Source organism: Piliocolobus tephrosceles, chromosome 6 (genome assembly GCF_002776525.5).
Source record: "Piliocolobus tephrosceles isolate RC106 chromosome 6, ASM277652v3, whole genome shotgun sequence".
NCBI classification, from domain to species: domain Eukaryota; kingdom Metazoa; phylum Chordata; class Mammalia; order Primates; family Cercopithecidae; genus Piliocolobus; species Piliocolobus tephrosceles.
In genome coordinates this window covers 94,498,598-94,516,148 of record NC_045439.1, presented here as the reverse complement: position 1 = coordinate 94,516,148, position 17,551 = coordinate 94,498,598, and the positions used below count along the sequence as shown (strand labels likewise).

Sequence of the window (17,551 nt, the reverse complement as noted above, 5' to 3'; positions counted from 1 at the left end):
ACTGTGGGGGGTTGGTCCTCCTAACTCCCACACTGTCCAAGAGTCAACTGGACTAAAAACCAATGAACTGTACATTAAAGGTTAATTTTAGGGTAGGTAGATTTTATGTCAATGCAGCTGTTTAAAAAAATTTTCATTCTGCCATTTACTGGCTGTGTGATGTCACAGTTACTTAACCTCTATGCCTCAGTCTCCCCACTTGTTAAACGGAAAGAGGATACAAACTTTTTGATGACATATGTAAAGCATTTTGCATGGCATACAGTAGTTATTTTGTATCTGGAAACATTATTAAATACAAGAGAGGTAAGTACCAACAGTGGTAAAACCACCCAAACTGATTAAGTTATACAACTGTATGTAGTCATTATACGTACATACTTATTTTGGCACTAATTATTTATTTATTAACTGGCATGAGAAAATGGGCAAGACATTACTTACTGAATGAAAAAAGAAATCCTATATATACATATATAAAATTATGAATCCTTACACAAAAACTATTCTTTTGGTATTCCCTATCTCAGTAAATAACATTATCATCCACCAGATGCCCAATGCAGAAATGTAGGTACCATTCTTCAGTCTCCCTCACTCTCCACAGTCAATGCCCAACATAAGAAGCAATGAAATATTGGTTGACAGATTTTTTTAAGAGGAGCCTGCCTCATCAGTTCTATTATCCTCAATTATCTTGGGGAAAACAAAAACAGAACAAGTAACGAAACTGGCACTTAATATATAAGCTGGTCACATCAAAACACGAACAGGCCTGATGTCACTTTCTTTGGCCTACTAAAATCCAAGTAAGCATGAGAATGACCAAGAGCATTTACAGTTTTATCAACTCTGCAGGATGACCTTAAAGGGACAAACTTGAGCCTCACATTAGCCTCAAATTCTTGAAAAGACTGGTACCCTCTGCAAACTGTGAAGACCAAAATACACAATCCTGCAGGCTGTTTTCCCAAACTCTCTAGAGTGGTGCCATTTAGAACTGTTAAATCCAGTGACACACAAGGCCCTTTTCACAACTGTAGATTTCTAAGATGATTCTCAATTTCAGGAAGGGAACTTCATGAAGGCTAAGATGCAAATACTTATAATCTGCAGAGAGAAGGTCTCGCTGTGTTGCCCAAGCTGGACTTGAGACTCCTGGGCTCAAGTGCTCCTCCCACCTTGGCCTCGAGTAGCTGAGACTACAGGCGCTTGCCATTGCCTGGCACAATCTGCATATCTTAAGGTTACATGCTTCATTCTTCACTGCCTAATACACATTAGCGGACTGCCTGCTCTCTATAGTTAGCACCCCAAGGGGCAGCAGATTAGACACAGACTAAACCAAAATAAAGTTTTGAAGTCTGGAAAAGAACTTTTGGGAGGCCAGGACGGGTGGAATGTTTGAGGCAGGAGATCAAGACCAGCCTGGGCAACACAGCGAAACCCTGTTTCTACAAAAAATACATAACATTAGACAGGTATGGTGGTGCATGCCAGTAGTCCCAGCTACTAAGGAAGCTGAGGTAGGAGGAATGCTTGAACCCAGGAGGCAGAGGCTGCAGTGAGCAGAGATTACGCCACCGCACTCCAGCATGGGTGACAGAGCAAGACCCTGTCTCAAAAAAAGAAAAAGAACCAAGACCCGATCCTGTAAACATCCGTAACACAGACTACAATGTGCTGTATACATACATTATCCTCCAAGCCACCTTGGCTTGGACAGAATGTGCCTGGAAATGGGAGTAAAGAGGAAGTTCTGAAGAACACAGAGAGTAGAGAGGCATTATCAAAAGAGGTCCAGTGTGGTGCAGCATTAGGTATAGGAGAGAAGACTGGAAATGCCTCATATGCCAAATTAAGGAGTCAGCACTGTCTTTTTAATACACAAAAATTAACTTAGTTTTTAATTACTGTAATGAAAGTACTATATATATATATAGATTCCAGATCCTTGCTACATCTAAAGGCAAGTAAATAACAATGTGAGTCTTAGAAACAGACCACCAACTGATAAGTGGCAGAACGATTAGTGAGAAAGTACCACAGTAGTCTAGGGGACAGATGCAGACTTGGGAGTCTGGGAGAAAGGTATTCCTTAGGAGAGGAAGGAAATCTTACTATTTCAAAGAGCCTGGAAAAAAGTATATAATTTAGGAATATGTCTGGTCACCCTGCCCCACTCCTAATCCTGTTAGAACAGGATTCCCAAATCAAAGCAAATGATATCTGACATGCCTCCCTCCCATTCTCTCAAGTACATCAAGCCAGAGCTCTAGTTTAAGATGACATTATAATTATAATAAAAGTGAATGAGGTGTTCAATGTATACTCCAAACTGTTTCATCTTATAATTACCAATGCTTGTCTTAACCAATTTAGAAGGAAAAAAAAAATCAAAGCTAGGACTGTCAGACGGGGAGAGATCTACTACTCTCCTTTGTGTACAAGAGGAATAAAAGTAACACTATCTCATAAGGCTTTTTGTGAATTAACGCACACAAAGTACTTAGCATAGGGCCTGGCATGTAATTATGTGCTGAAACAATGAATACTGTCTATCAGTAGTATCATTATTATTATTCAGAGGCCATGACAGGGATCCTTGAGGAAGGATCTCCTGGCTCATTAAGTGAACCAAAGACCTATGGCAACTATTTCTCTGAAGACTCCAGGCCCTTCTATTCCTGGTACCCCCTAACTCTTCCTCCTAATCATCTGACTTAAAATGCTTAATTAAAAGATGAGATATGATTCAAATAGACCTAAGGGCTGAATCCACTACAGGTTCAGTATCCCTCATCTGAAATCTGAGATGACCAAGAAGTGTTTCAGATTTTGATTTTTTTTGGGGGGGGGGATTCTGGAATATCTGCATATTGAGCTATCTTGGAGATAGGGCCCACATCTAAACACAGAATTCATTTATTTTTCTTTCTTTCTTTCTTTTTTTGAGATGGAGTCTCACTCTGTCACCCAGGCTGGAGTGCAGTGGCACGATCTTGGCTCAATGCAAGCTCCACCTCCCGGGTTCACACCATTCTCCCACCCAGCCTCCTGAGTAGCTGGGACTACAGGCGCCCGCCACCACGCCTGGCTAATTTTTTTGTGTTTTTAGTAGAAACAGGGTTTCACCATGTTAGCTAGATGGTCTTGATGTCCTGACCTAATGATCTGCCCACTTCAGCCTCCCAAAGTGCTGGGATTACAGGCGTGAGCTACCGTGCCCGGCCAAATTCATTTATTTTTCATATATATTTCATACATATAGCCTGAAGTTAATTTTATACAATATTTTTTAGTAATTCTGTACATGAAATTAAACTCTGTGTTTTAACTGTCACCCATCATGAATTCAGGTGTGTTATTTCTACTTGTGACATGTCGGTGTTCCAAAAGTTTCAGATTTTGGAGCATTTCAGATTAGGGCTGCTCGACATGTGTATTGTATATATTTACACACACACCACACACACACACACACACATTTTTTAAGAGATAGCGTCTTGGTCTGTCCCCCAGGTTGGAGCACAGTGCTGCAATCATAGCTCACTGCAGCCTTGAACTCCAGGGCTCGAGCAATCCTCCTGCCTCAGCCTCCCAAGTAGCTGGACTACAGACATGCGCCACCATGCCCAGCTATTTTTCCCCCCTCAGAGAAAAGGTCTCGCTATGTTGCCCAGGCTGGTCTTGAATTCCCGGGCTCAAGTGTTGCTCCTGCCTCAGCCTCTCAAATCCCAAATGCTGGGATTACAGGCATGAGCTACCACACCTAGCCAATACTGATCCTTTTAAATTGTCCAGTTAAATGAATTCACAGTTCCTCATTTCAAAACAGAAACCTACTATCCACCCCATACTCACAGACCCATTTACTTTGTGTGGTCTATCTGAACTTTCATCAATGTATAGATCTGCATTCAGACCAGTGTTTTACCATGAGAAAAAATGTTTTTCTCTTGGTTATTCTACTATTGCCTGACAGTTCCTACCCTTATTTTTACCATATTTTGCCATAAAGTGAGGTCATTTGTAGCTTTTTTTGACCTTTAGTTGGTCTTGTTGGTCTTTTACTGTTAACAGGAAAGAAGGCTTTTAGATAAATCAGAGACTTAATATCATTGAGGGCAAACTTTAATACTACCGAAAACCAGGAGTCAACAGGAAGAATTACTTGGCAATGCTGTAAAAGAAAAACAATTGTTTAATTAAAAAATTTAAAAACAATTCTTTGTTTAATGCTGATGATATAGACACGAATACCCTCAAGATAAAACTAGTTCTACCTATCTACCTATTGTTAGAAAGAATGGCTTTTGAGGAAACTCACCTAATACAAGTTATTTTATGTTATTTGAGATGGAGTTTTGCTCTTGTCACCCACGCTGGAGCACAATGGTTCCATCTCAGCTCTCTGCAACCTCCGCCTCCCGGGTTCAAGTGATTCTCCCACCTCAGCTTCCTGAGTAGCTGAGATTACAGGCGTGTGCCACCACAGCTGGTTAATTCTTGTACTTTTGGTAGAGACAGGGGATTTCACCGTATTGGCCAGGCTAGTCTCAAACTCCTGACCTCAGGTGATCTGCCCACCTCAGCCTCCCAAAGCCCTGGGATTACAGGCATGAGCCACAGCACCTGGCCCTAATACAAGTTATTTTAGATCAGGCCTCAATTTTCTCCTCTCCAACAGGTAAGAGCTGACACTCCTATCATGAAACTGTTTTCCTACAGCCATGATTATCAACTAGGACAACAAAGGTGAGGGAGATAGTCTGAAGAAAAGCATTCCCCTCCTCCATAAAGGAAAATCCTCCTCCTCCTCCTTAAAACTGGGAATCATTGTTTCGAAAGGCAGAAAGAACACAGGCTTTGGAATACAAACACCAGGTCTACCACTTAGGTATCACTCTGAGCCTTGGTTACCTAAAGGTTTAAAAAAAAAAAAAAAAACCTACTTTGCAGACTTTGTAGTAGTCAGAAATACATAAAGTACATGGATACGCTCAATAAATACCTTATTAGTGTCAGATGTCCAATTCCACATGTTATTAAATTATATACCTGTTACTCAGAGGTATGGTTTCAACTTATTCGTCCTAGCCAAGTTCATCAAGAAGCTTACTTGTTTTAGCATATAACTGGGGTTTTTTTTTTTCCATCTGTGGTTCGGAAGTATCACTCATAACCTTTTCTTTAAAAATCTGAACCCACATTAGGTAGGCATGTTTGTTAAAGAATAAGATCCCCAAATTTTATACTTATTTGTATAGAAGAAATGTACAATTAATTTGGAAACCTTGGCTGGGCGGGGTGGCTCAAGCCTGTAATCCCAGCACTTTGGGAGGCTGAGACGGGCGGATCACGAGGTCAGGAGATTGAGACCAGCCTGGCTAACATGGTGAAACCCCGTTTCTACTAAAAAAGTACAAAAAACTAGCTGGGCGAGGTGGCGGGCGCCTGTAGTCCCAGCTACCCGGGAGGCTGAGGCAGGAGAATGGCATAAACCCGGGAGGCGGAGCTTGCAGTGAGCTGAGATCCGACCACTGCACTCCAGCCTGGGTGACAGAGCAAGACTCCATCTCAAAAAAAAAAAAAATTGGAAACCTTGGCCCTGCCTTTAAATATCATACTCCCCAGACCCAGCACTGTGATAGGATGCCCATTCTGGCAGCTCAAAATCTTGATTTGGGGATACTCATCTGTCGTAAATGAATGCCAACTACCACCTCTGGGTTGATTTTTATTCAGTTTGCCTTTAATTGACAACATAATACCAATGCTGAAGATCCTTCAAGACTATTACTATTAATCATGTACAATGGATTAACAGCTAGTTGAGAAATTTATAGAAGACTGCTTGAAGGGCCCAAGGTTTACTCAGTCCTCCAGAGAAAGTTCTAAAACTGGGGTCAAATGGATCGGAGTGTAGTAATCCTCCTGACAAAAAATGTGTTTACACGAAAATGTTTTTCTGAAACATTTTTTTCTCCATTTAATCAGATGTTTTTTAAATGCATTGGTCTTGAACATTTAGACTTTGTTTTTAAATTAAGCCAGAGTAGCAGAAAGCAATATACTTAGATGCCCCAAATAACTGGTTCTGCTGAGATGTACTCTGGCAATTTGCCTTTTTTTTTTTTTTCCTATTTTTATTTTTGAAACGGAGTCTCACTCTGTTGCCCAGGAGTGCAGTGGTACAATTTCAGCTCACCGCAACCTCCGCCTCCTGGGTTCAAGCAATTCTCGTGCCTACTCCTAACGAGTAGCTGGGACTACAGGCACGTGCCACCACACCTGGCTAATTTTTTATATTTTTAGTGGAGATGGGGTTTCGCCATGTTTGCCTCAGCCTCCCAAAGTGCTGGGATTACAGGCATGAGCCACATGCCCGGCCTGCCTTTAGTTTTATACTAACAATAAAGCTAAACAAAATTTCTATAGAATGGATACTCAGGATTTTGGGCATATTCTTTATTACAATTTTGAAGAGCCCTTATATGAACACTCATTTAGAAAAATGTCATTCAGACCACAGATTAGGACATGCTAAAGATTCTCATGAAGAATACATTTTCCTCATGGAAGAAAATAAGTCTTCTAGCCAAATTTCTCTATTTGCTTTAGTCACTAGCTCACTCAAAGCCAAGTTTTTGGCTCTACTTTAATTACTCTATAGTTTGCTGAGAGATGTTTCTCTGTGTTTAACCTTCTCCTTGGTCCTACCTCAAGTCTTCTATGCAATGTCAGGAATAAAAATTTATCAGATTGGTCATATGAAACTGTCAGTATTTTACCTTTTTCAACCAATAAAATGGCAATTTCACATAGTTCAACCTAATATTATTTCATAAATACTGACAACCCACTAGGTTAGATGTTGAGGTTACAGATATATATATATATATATATACACACACACACATACTCCCTGCCCTCAGGATAATTATTTAGGTAGGAAAAAGAACCAAATCTAGTTAGGTAAGTAGAGATCAAGCACAAAATGCTACAGAAGAGAGGAATAAATCAGGGTGTCTAAAATGGTTTCACAATTCAGGCGTTTTGGCCAGAGAATAATGAAAATGCAGAATTTCAATAAGCAGGCATGAGAAAGAGCATTAACACACAGAGAACAAGCACAGAGAGGATACAGAACACAGTAAATTCAAGAAAACAAAGTGGTCCAACAGGGCTGGACAGGAAGGCTTACCAGGAATAAACAAGATAAAGCTACAGGTCCTAACCTTCTTCCTCTATCAGAAAGATGAATCCATCAACAGATACAAGATCTCCTCTCCCTGCATCACCTGACTTTCCTCTCTTCTCCACTGGCTCCTTCAGTTTGTCAGTACGTTCAAGACTCTTTCACCTTAAAAAACCACCATACCTTCCTTGATTTAAAATATCCTCCCAATTCACTGCCATCTTTCTTCTGCTACACTATCAAGCTTCTCGAAAATGTGATCTTTATTTAACCTCCTGTTCGTCCTCTCAATCTACAATGTCCTGCCAGCACTAATCTCCCCCCTTCCCCAAAAAGACACTAAACAACAGCTCCCAGATTAATGACTTCAGAGCTGCCAAACACAACTGATACTTCCAGTATATCTTACTCTGCATTTTTGTAGGATCTGACCCTTCAGCTATTCTCCATTGAAGTCAGGAATCACTTTCTCCTGGCTCTCCCTTTCCATCTCTGGTTATTCTTCAGTTTTCACAGGGTATATCTATTGTCCAACATTCTTTTTGCTCCCTTAACTCAGTCTGGAAGAGGAAATACTACAATTTCCAGGACAGGTTTATGAGAACACTAGAGAACATTTCATACCAAAACAGCTCAAGAATATTGAAAGCACATGGTCACTATAATTGTAACTCTCATCACTTATCTGTCACACTGCTAACTGTATGGACTGTTAGCTCACCAATTTGATCAACTATAAAGGTCCTTCACAACCTATATCTCAGTAGTGCCCAGCATAGTATCTGCTGCATTTGCAAGCACTCAATAGTTACCACATGAAAGGCAGAACCGTATCACACTCCTGTCACAGGTATTTTTACCACCTCACTCATAACCTTCATAAATGGTAATGACTCCTTTCTTAAGCTTTTAGATACATCAACATAAATATTCATCAATTCTACCTCTTCTCCCTGTCAAAATTCTCAGCCACTAAAGTCATTTTGGGATTTGGGGTTTTAGGTTTGGACCACAGACAATTCCCCATCAATAAAAACACAAAGGCTCCAGAGTTGTCTCAGAGTTGTTCTTGGACCTGGTCTCCATTACCTCTCCGTATAAAGCTTCTCAGGCTGCCTTGATGCAGAAGAAAGAGGGAACTTGGGAGTCTGGGATTCTGATTTAAGCCCCAGTGCTCCATTAATTGGGGGAACTTTGACCAATATTTTCAATTTCTCTAAGCAGGTCTTTTTCTTTGCAACGTGAGAATGACAGTCTCATAAATTCTCCTGAGGAAGAAAAGAAACTAAAGGCTCTGGACAGTTGGTCTACATGACCCTACTCTTGCCCTCGCCAATCTGACACAGCTTCCACTACTATCCTTTTTCTGCACTTACTGACAGGGTATCCTTCTTCTTATTTAAAGAGCAAATTTGGAGTTCATTTTTTCTCATACCCTCAGGGCTTCTTGGTCAGTTATCCCTGCCACACCTCTCACACCTTTGTAAACATGATCAGCTCTCTCCCATGTTTAGAACTTTTCTTAACCCTGCTCTTTTCTCTAGTAGCCAGCCTGTCTTTCCCTAGCATCCCCATCAGCCTTCCATATAGAGTACCCCATCTCTACTGCCTTTACTCATCTCTTTAATCCTTGAAGGCAAGCATCAGATGCTTCTCTCCCTTTCCACACATGCCATTCTGAAACACCTTCTTTTCAAACCAAGTTCACTGTGCCTTATCAAATCCTATGGACATTTCCTGAGTCTTTTAAGAGGTCTTCATTCCTACCTGGATATTCTTACAGGATCTTTGGAAAGTACAAATCTAATCACCTACTCCAGAGGGCAGTGGTCCACAACCATGTTGGTCTCAGGACTCCTTTATACTCTTAAAAATTACTGAGGTAATTTTAAGTACTTTCAATTTTAATTACTCAAGAGCTTTTTGTGTAAGTAGGTCATATCAATATGCACCCATTAGAAATAGAAAAGGGGTAGATTTATTAATCATTAAAAAAACCTATTACATATTAACACAATGATTTTCCAAGACAAAAAAAAAAAATTTACGGAGTGGCATTGACATTTTTGCAAATCTCTTTACTATCTGGTTTAATATAAGATAGCGGGATTTTCTGGTCTGTTTCTGTATTTAATTTGTTGTCATGTGTTATTCTGGTTGAAGTATATGAAGAAAATCCAGCCTCACACAGATACGTAGTTGGAAAAAGGAGTATTTTAATACCATTTTCAGACAACTGTGGCTATTAATACTATACCAAATTCTCAACAAATGGTAACTTCTTAAAGATTAGTTACAATACGGAATCTGAAACCATATGTACTCTTCATATGCTGTTACATTAAAACACATGGGTCAATCTTGCATTTTGGATGGATCTTTTACTCCTATCTGATTTTCTATCATGTTAGTCATCTGACAAATACTGCCTGGATTATGCAAATATAACAGATGTTGACACACTAGTTAGTAGCAAATAGTACCACCAATCTCATCAGGGGTCTTTAAGTATTGGGGCAAGTGTCAAGCTCATGTGGTGGCAGATAAAGGTCTTCCAAAATTCTTTTTTTTTTTTTCCTTTAGTGCTCAAATTGTATCAGTGGCAACAAATATAGCGAGGTATTTCTTATGAAGTGACTGGATTACTTTGTTCATTTTCAAGAAAATGTGTGCCAAATACCCAAAGTTCAATAACCATAATTTGTTAGTTGTTCTTCTGGTAAAGATAAAAAGGTGTTCCAAGGAAAAAAAAGAGGCTTATTCTTGAAACTCCGTCACATAAACACTTTTCCTTGAGATAATCACCATACTTGGATAAGTAAAAGTACTTTATACTGACTTCTCATTTGTCACACAGAATATTAAAGGCACATATTCAAGGGCTGAGATTTAAAGAAATTAATTTTACTGCTTCCTCAAGGACATGTGCAAGTGACACCGGCTTTTCTGGGAATGTGTAGCATGAAAAATACAATGGCTGCTACCACAGTTTAATGACATTGCCCTGATTCCTGCTAAGTGCCAGCTGTTTTACCACCCCCATTGCTTTTGCACTATCGGTACAAATGTCAACACAGTGGGGTGGGGGAGGAGAAATCAGCCATGTCTTAGAATTATAAAAATACTTCTGACTTTGTGGCTTCTTAAAGGGTTTTGGTGACCACTAGGCAGGCACAGACCTAGCTTGGAGAACTGCTTCCTCAGAGTAAAGGCCAAGTTCCTTATCAATAGCATATAAAACCCTTCATGGTCTGGCTTCAGCTTAGTGGCCAAGTTAGAACCCTCCTAGTCTATTCCTACTTTACTCTGTTGTGTTCTCTCTCAATAAAAGGGCACTAGTTATGAGTATGTATCTTGATTAAGATTCACTTATCTGTATACACCGGAGCAACCACCACACATAGCAAGATAAAGAACATTTCCAACACTCTATATAAGGTTCCCCTGTGCCCTTTCCCACACTATCCCCAAAGAGTTTACTATTCAGGCTTCTGTTGTTACCAATTAGTTTTGCCTATTTTTGAACCTCTTATAAATGCAATCATGTAGGTATTCTTTTAGGTCTTTCTTCCCCCACTTAACTTAGTATCTGACATGTCTACACATTGAAGCATAGAACAGTGGTTTTTATTACTGTGCAGTACTACATATTAATAGATGTGGATATATATATTTATCCATATTCCTCCTCAAGGGTGTACAGAAAAGATTTAAAATAACAGGTCTGACTGGTGTCTTTTAGCTACCATCTGGGAACTTAAAATTTTGAGTTCCCACCATTCCCAGAACTGAGTGACTTACTATACCCAAAATGAACAAACAATATGGTTTATGCTGAACATGGGCTTTCCTCCCGGAGTCTGCAATTTTGGTACATTTCAGGCAGAGGCTACCTATTTAACCATTCCTCAGACACACACGCACGCGCACACTCTCTCTCTCTCTCTCTCTGGGTGCCCAGATTCTAACAAGCTATTCTGGCTGGCGACATTTTATATATGTTGTCAGTTGTGGGGAATTAATTAAACTATGTCCTGTTTAACTCTCCCGGAAAAGGAACATTGGAAGCTTGTACCAGACTTCACCCCAGGTGCCTTTTCCCTTTGATGGTTTTTCTCTGTGTCCTTTAGCTGTAAGCTTAGCTATGAGTACCACTATACGCTGAATCCTGTGAATCTTCCTAGTCAATCATCTAATTTGGGCACTGTCTTGGGGGACCCAACATAACAGGCGTTTATTGTTTTGTCCTACTTTTAGGGACAGGGTCTGGATATGTGGTCCAGATCCGTCTTGAACTCCTAGGCTCAAAGGATTCTCCTGCCTCAGCCTCCCCAGTAGCTGGTTCTACAGGCGCCACAACCAGCTTGTCTTTTCTTCAGATTTTGAATATTATGAATAAAACTGCTGTGAATATTCTTGTGCATGCCTTTTTATAATCATATGTACTCATTTCTCTTGCATATAGGAACACAAGTGGATTACTAGGTCATAGGCTAGTATCCCTTGTGCTTAAAATTCTAGCAATATTGTACTTCTAGTTGCCTAAAAACAGCCCTGTTTCATATCTCCTTGTCCTTACACATGTTATTCCTTTCGCCTAGAATGTCTTTCCCACCCCCTACACACTATGCCTGTTTTGGCAATAACCTTTAAATCTTTTACCTGCCTAGTTCTGATGTTATTTCTGATGAGGAAAAGGAAGAAACTGGTTCTGTTTTTTTATCTTCTGGGTTTAACATACCTCAGACACATGCATTCCGTAGTCCAATCACAAGTATAAGTCTTCAGAACAACCAAGGCTAAAGAACTCAATCTAAAACTTGGGCACACAACAGACAACTGGTGCTTGCTTCTATAGAACACATGGGCCTCCTGTATATATAAGGAGACAGGAATGATCCAACAGGGTTGAACTGTGAAGAACATGGCATTTGGGGAGAAAAGGAAACCTGCAAGCACCAAGACAAGACAAGATTGATCAGATAAGAAGAAAATAAAAAGGAAGTTAGAGTCTTACAAACCAAATGGACATTTTAAGTACAATAAGAGAGCAGCAGAGGTGAGAGTGTATGAATTTTAGAAAAAGTACTAGTGTAGAAATGAGAAAACCTGGGTTCCAGTTCTGTCTTTATTCCCTGCTCACAGTATAAAATTAGGGTAATCCCTTTTCATTCTAAACTTAATTCTCCTAGTCCATGAAAAGAGGATGTCAGAGATTATAATCTGGCTTTGGTGTCAACTCTAAGTTATATGTAGGAGACAGGTCTCTAACACGTTTTGAGTTTCAAAACAATTCCAAGATTACAGCTGAAAAAAAAAACAAAAACAAAAAGCCTCAGGAGAAAGTGCAGACACACGGGAGACAGACAGATGGTGGAAGGGCCAGAACCCAGGAGCACAAAGCCAGAATGCAGAGAGCACAGGTGTTAAGTAGTAAGAGATTAAGTGTTCTGTAAAAAGACACAAAAATCCAACCTGCCCTTCAAAGTAACTGTTCTCTTCCAACAGAGGAGAGCTACCCCCACACTTTTATCAAAGGGGATTGTAGGCAGTGGGGCTAAATCTGTCAGAATGGCACATAAAGCAGCATATTATGCTGGCCAAGAATAAAGAAACCAGTAACACTATTAGTCAAGTTACTCCCAGAATCAATAGCTACTTGCAACTATGACCCATTTTTAGCATACAAACCAACCTTTAGACCTGCCCTCTGGGGATTCTCCTGTTACCTCAGGGGAACTCATCACCAATGCCTTAAATCAAAACAAAGAGTGTTAACTCACTATAATTTAAAAGGACTGTTCCACCATTCAGGAATACAAAAAAATAAAATAAAATAAAATTCAAAGGTTATCCACGCCTAAGTGTTCTCCTCAACTATTGAAAGTAAAGCTCAACCCCATTCAGTCAGGAATCCTCCCAGGTCCAAGTTAATCAAAACCACATTATATATTAGGGTGGCAAAATAATCCCTAACTTTGGGCTTTAAAATGACACCTAACAAAATTCATTGGAAATTACATCTACAATGTGAATTTAGCACTCTGAAATTTGGATACTAACTTTTAACAGCAAGTCAGACAATTTTCCTATGAAAATATGAAATATTACATACATCATGCACATTTTACTTCCTTCTTTTTCAGCTAGTTTACTATAACTGAGAAATGCACTGTTGGGGTGGGTCCTATCTTCAACATAAAAACTTTCAGTCTACGGAATCTGTGCTCACAGAAGATGAGACACTCTCATAAGCAGGTTTAACTAAAAAACAGGCTGCAACAATGCAGGAAAAAGCTAAGGGCATTTCCAAAACTGCAATGTTGGGTGCAAAGGAAGCGAAGTTCATAGTGACCAAAAGACTTTAAGAGCCTGCATGGTGGCTCATACCTGTAATCCCAACACTCTGGGAGGTGGAGGCAGGAGGATGGCTTGAGCCCAGGATGAGCCTGGACAACATAGTGAAACCCCATCTCGAAGAAAAAAATTTTTAAACGTAGCCAAGCATGTTGAATGACTCTAGACCCAGCTACTTGGGAGGCTGAGGCTGAAGGATCCCTTGAGCCAGGGAGCTTTGAGGCTGCAGTAAACTGTGATTGCACCACTGACTGCCGGCCTGGGTGACAGAGTAAGACCTTGTCTCAAAAACAATCTTAATAATAAAATCTTAAAAGGCTTAAGAAACAGTAAACGGTGCAATCAGTGCTTCTTGGTCTTAATTCAAAAAAGAGAAGCAAAATTCTTTACATAACCTCCCTTACCATAACCTCTAGGTGCAAACTCCTTCCAACCCTTTAGCCTCAGGGGCTTTCTGGCAAATTCTCCCCAGAGCCAGTACAGTTTATATACTGCCTAGGAAAAGCAGATTTGCAGAACAGGGTAAGATTAGCACAACTTCTCCATAGCAGAAAAAATAATTTGTTATTTGATCCCATGATTCTTTTACTGCCTCCACCACTAGCTACTAAAGACAACAGTCTAAATATTAATATTTAGGTTTGGTGTGCATTTCTTTCTCAAACTGTAAGACAGAAGTACAAATACTCTAATTTTCCCTTAAAATAAACATAACTTTAGAAAATAATCATTTAGCTAAGGGACCTGAAACCAATGAATGAGAAAGTTTGCACAAACAACACCTAACATTATAAATGCAAAAATAATACCAGCAGAAAGCTACTTTAGTCACCTCACCCTTCCCCTCCCCAATACACTCCACACCCCCAAATCCATAAACACTGAACTCATAGCTGAGTGCTTTGCTGGTAAAGGTTGCTAAGAAGCAGCTAGAAGCAGGTAACATTTTAAAGTTTTCATCTTTCCAAAAACTTTCCAGGACACAGGTAAGAAAGCTATCTAGCTTGTGTCTCACAGAAAAAAAGCTATCTAGCTTGCGTCTCACAGAAAAAAAGCTATCTAGCTTGCATTCTCACAGAAAAAAATTCTTTGGCAGAAGCTCTGAATATGCTTTTTACTCCTTTAAATCCTTGAGAATGCAGCCAGTCACGGTGGCTCACACCTGTAATCCCAGCACTTTGGGAGGCCGAGGTGGGCAGATCACAAGGTCAGGAGTTGGAGACCAGCCTGGCCAATATGTTGAAACCCCACCTCTACCAAAAATACAAAAATTAGCCGGGCATGGTGGTGCGTGCCTGTAGTCCCAGTTACTTGGGAGGCTGAGGCAGAAAAATTGCTTGAACCCCAGAGGTGGAGCTTGCAGTGAGCCAAGATCGCGCCACTGCACTCCAGCCTGGGCGACAGAGTGAGTCTCCATCTCAAAAAAAAAAAAAAAAAAAAAAAAAATTCTTGGAAATGCAATATAGAAAAAAAAATACATACCCTTTACATCTGTAAGTTTGGTTGCGTACAATGCTGGGACTCTTTAAGTTTTATCCAGAATTGAAACCCCAGTCCCTCGTTTCTGGGGCAGGGCTATTTTATGCCCTGGGAGCTTATCTCAGATGATTTTACCACATACTACATTTAAAAAATGTTTTAACCTTTATTAATTCTTCCTGGAAATCTGAGAGACAGCATTACGGGAATCTTAGCTAAGACAGACAAAGTGAGATTTAGTAAGCTCCATTTTACTTTCACGGGTCTTAAAACAATTATGTAATTTCAAATTTGCCTTGCCTCAGACAGGAAAAGTTACTGAAATTTTAACTGTCCTAAAAAAAGGAGTCTTTTGTGCAGAGGGTTGGGAGGGTCACCCCCATAGTGGGAGGAGCCTGCATCTCCAGACCTCCGGCTCTCAGGATCAGCTAACTGCTCTGACATACATTGTGGAATGATAGACACAGCACATTCCTTCTGACATCAGCACTGCTGTACTAACACTCAGAAGACCCACACTGACTTCTACAGCAACTGGGATTCCTGCCAATGCAGTTAAGGTTCACTTTGCCTATAAATGTGACCAGCTCCCAGACCACTACCTTTTTTCTACAATGTATGCCACCAATAACCCCTTGATCCTCTGACATAACAGAATACACATAATACGCTGCACTATGGCACCAGAAAGACCTAGGTTCACACTCAATTCCATCACTTCACAGCCTTGTGACTTGATTTCTAAGCTTGTTTCCTTTTCTGCAAAATAGTGGGGAAATCCAAAAGGGATGTTTTAAGACAGATTCCAAACTAGCCTTCAGGTTGAATCCAACATTAAAGACTTGCTACATTTGGTCCATAGTATTTAAAATTTTTTTAATGCTACATTTAAAAGTCAGGAGATTCATCAAAATAGAGATAACCAGTTTAGAAGCAAGTCAAAGATCCACCAACTCTGGGCCCACAGTTTTGCTGGGCAACAATCAGCTAGCGGCTGCTCCATTCAGAGAGGCATATACTCTGCAGTTCAGAAGCCATTACTTTTTCTTCCTCCTCCTTTGCTCATTTATGTTACCTCTGGCCCCTGTAGGGTTTGAGTTTGCAACCCATTTTAAAGACTAAGAGTAAAATTAATAGTTGTGCTCAGTGAAAATGCTTATTAAGGCAGCTATTATCATTAGCTCACTAGTTAAGTTTGGTGCTGAGCCTGGAGTCTTACTATTTTATCTTCCTCCTCCACTTTTTGCTTCATGGGCACTGGTTTGTGCACTACAGTGAAAGAATAAGCCCACAGAACCATTCCTGTATCAAACGCCTATGGCTTAACCCAAACTGCAAATGTTTCCATGATCATTCACCACAAGCATCAGCTCTTCAACCTCTGATGTGCTGCACAGGCTAGCACAACCTCCCTCCCACACATGGGAGCCTAGACCATAGAGTTGTTTACAAGACAAACCCTTCAGAGTGGGGAAGCAAAGTTTTGTTTTGTTTTTTTTTTTTGAGACGGAGTCTCGATCTGTCGCCCAGGCTGGAGTGCAGTGGTTCACTGCAACTCCACTTCCTGGGTTTAAGCGATTCTCCTGCCTCAGCCTCCTGAGCAGCTTGAATTACAGGCGCCCACCACCACGCCCGGCTAATTTTTGTATTTTTAGGAGAGACGGGATTTCACCTTTTTGGCCAGGCTGGTCTTGAACTCCTGACCTCAGGTGATCTGCACGCCTCGGCCTCCCAAACTGCTGGGATTACAGGCCTGAGTCATGGCGCCCAGCCATACTTTTTTATCACAAATGTTGACTTACATACGGAGTAGTCAACTTCCAAATTCTACTTCTATAAACTGAGCAGGCACTGCCAGGCCACCCGAAGTTTAAATCGCCGTGACAAAAAAATTTAAAAAAGCGAAACTGGGCCAGGCGATGTGGCTCACACCTGTAATCCCAGCAATTTCAGAGGCTGAGGCGGGCGGATCACGAGGTCAGCAGGTCGAGACCAGCCTGACCAACATGGTGAAACCCTGTCTCCACTAAAAAATCAAAAATTAGCCGGGCATGGTGGCGCGTGCTTGTAATCCCAGCCACACAGGAGGCTGAGGCAGGAGAATCGCTTGAACGCGGGAGGCGGAGGTTGCAGTGAGCCGAGATCATACCACTGCATTCCAGTCTGGGTGACAGGGGAAGACTCCGTCTCATAAATAAATAAATAAATAAACCAAACTCTACAGCAAGGTGCTCTGGGAATACAGTTCGGCCACAAGTTCCATGTGCTCAATGAGGACAAATAAAAGACCAATGATGAGTCCCCAAAACACCGTCCCCAGGGTTTTCCTACAGCCAATAGCCCCAACGAGTTCCACAAGCTTTTCTAACTATGCAAAAAAAAAAAAAAAAAAAAAAAAAAAAAAAAAAACAACCAGGAAAACAATCACCGACTTGAGGTTTCCAAGGTTGGGTCCTGTTCGAATAAATTTTTATTTTTTAACCCAGCATGTGTCCCTACACTCAAAGGGAACAT

General features: G+C 40.6%; 1 protein-coding gene across 10 annotated transcripts in view; it reads right to left on the bottom strand.

Moving 5' to 3' along the window:
• Positions 1-17,551, bottom strand: part of CPEB1 (cytoplasmic polyadenylation element binding protein 1) — a 101,095-nt gene that overhangs the window by 80,940 nt on the left and 2,604 nt on the right. The gene's annotated exons all lie outside the window — the stretch shown is intronic.